The sequence below is a fragment of the Phalaenopsis equestris genome, unplaced genomic scaffold (assembly GCF_001263595.1).
Source record: "Phalaenopsis equestris unplaced genomic scaffold, ASM126359v1 Scaffold000002, whole genome shotgun sequence".
Taxonomy (NCBI): domain Eukaryota; kingdom Viridiplantae; phylum Streptophyta; class Magnoliopsida; order Asparagales; family Orchidaceae; genus Phalaenopsis; species Phalaenopsis equestris.
In genome coordinates this window covers 37,343,860-37,346,359 of record NW_018164444.1, presented here as the reverse complement: position 1 = coordinate 37,346,359, position 2,500 = coordinate 37,343,860, and positions in this window count along the sequence as shown.

Genomic DNA, 2,500 nt, shown 5'->3' with positions numbered 1-2,500 from the left:
GCAATTGCATTATTAAGGCGGAATTGAAAAAAATAGTTAATGTATAAATATTAAATAGTGTGGCTTTCATGTCTATTTGAAATAATTTTATGTTTTCTTTGTGTTGAGAGTACGGAGTTGTCTGAAAAATTAATTTCTTGATACTTTCTAAAATTTTCTATAATGTGAAATTATATAATGTAAAATTATATTTTCAATCTTATCTGTTAAAGTATTGTGCCTGTAAGAAAAATTATAATTTACTTTTTTTTTTAAATAGACAATATTGACATTTCACCAAAAATTTTCATCATATGACACAATTCTGGAGGCATGAAATTAATTTAGAGGTAATCTTTTGAGAAAAAAATATTCAAATTTTAATTAAGAGTCATCGAGAAATGTGATTTAATCAAACTTATAGTCAAACTGATTGATTGTCTCAATGAGACACCCCCAATGATATCAAAATTAGTCTAATACGAGTGAAATCAAGCTTAGATCAAATCATTAAACCACTCTTAAAAGTTTTCTGAACATATTTAGAAGGTCAAACAAATGTCGAATCTAGTAAGCCTATATTCAAATCGAGCTTCTCGACAAGTTAAATTCAGCGATTCCAAGATTGCTAAATTCTGGCATCGTTAGGACACTCAATTGCCAATCAAACACCGTATGATCGAAAGAAGCTCTTCGGACCCTCTGATCAGAGTCTTTCATATTCCTGCAAGTCTAACACCACCTCTACCACCGTCGATCGCCACCGGCCCCCATTGACCACCGTTGATCACCACCAATAACCCTAAACCACTGTTGATCTCTGTCGACCACCACCTGCTGGTTGCCGCCTGTTCCAACAACAAACTCATCTGTATATCGATGTTGTAACTTGAGAATTCTAGGAACTCTTTTCCGCATGTGAGACAAGTGGTTGTAAATGTAACCGAAACTCTTTAGCTGGGTCAGACTCATGTGGTTTTTTTCCTTTCTAGGTTTTTCACGTAAGAACTTCATGTGTCATTTCCAATTTTCTTCTCCCTTTTGAGTGTGTTAAATCTTTGTACCACGCTAAAATGATAATTTGTTACTCTACTACCGTGAATTTTCTAGTTTGCATCAATTATAATTCCCACAAAAATATATATTTATAATTATTACCTTAATTTTTAAAGAAGTTGTTATCTCCACTGGCTTAAAAAAAAAACTTAAAATTAAAAGATATCAAATATAATATTAGGCGTAGATTAGTAAAGGGAAATTATTTTTTATGATGTATTCATTTACATTTTATTTACAATTTTCTTACTAATATTAAAAAAAAAAATTTAGTGCGTACTCCTCTATTCGACAATAACCCGTCAATATTATAACTGATTGACGTTGCCATTAAATAATATTAATACCATCACATCTTTTGTGTCTATAACTTTACTCCGATTCTACTTTGATCCCCAAATTTAAATTGGTATAATTAAGTTGCTATAGTTTGAAATTATTGCACACATTAATGTGGACCTTTTGTGGGATCATGAATCAAATGAGTTCTCCTTAGGCTTCATTTGAGAACAATTCCCCTGCTCCTTTCAATCACATGTAGCGCCGCGTCGAGAAAATATATGTTTGGCACGTCTTCAAACGCCAGAGAGGAAGAATGCGAAAAAATGAGTGTTTCAAACTGGAGATTGAGGTTGTCATTTTGCGAACTTTTAAGGACGGCGAAGTTCCTTCAAATGGAGTCTTCATTATAAATTTATCATTTCTTAATATATGATTGTCACTTAGAATAACAATTAATGAAAATTCTCGCTCTTAGTTTTCTACACTGAGTAAAAAAATGGAAAGATTCACATACATACCACTCAATTAATATGGAATGCATATCCAACCCTTGAAGTACAATTTTTACATACATGTCACCTTCCCTAACCGTGATTTTTTAAAATTTAGGTGGTATTTTTTATATTATATGAAAGATTTGGATGGTATAGATGTAAAAAATTAAAGTTTAGGGCCACACCGAAAATGGTGAGCCTAATGAGGATTTGTACTTATGTTGAGTTAAGCACATTTTTATTATATATGACATGTGCCTAGCTCTTCATATGGTCGGCTTAATCAGGAACATTTAATTTTTATAAATTTTAGTAAAAAGTTTTTGTTCAGTTTATATCACTGTATTTTTTTTATTATATATAAAACTCATCTTATGGTTTTACTTTTAATGCTCAAGATTCTAGATCCTAGCAAGAAAGAAATGTGAGGGTTCAATATTTCAAGTCCAATTGTTATATTTTTTGAATTAGAGTAAAGTATCAAAATAACTCCCTACTTTTTACATGAGATCATTTATCTAGAGTTTATAGAATTGTTAAGTAGCTCTCGGATTTTTTAAATTAAGGTTGAAGTAGTTCTCATTGAGAACTATCAGAGCTCAATTTTAAAATATTAGGAAACTAATTTGACAATTCTATAAATTATGAGATTAAAATAGAATCATATAAATAGTCAAGGATATATATAT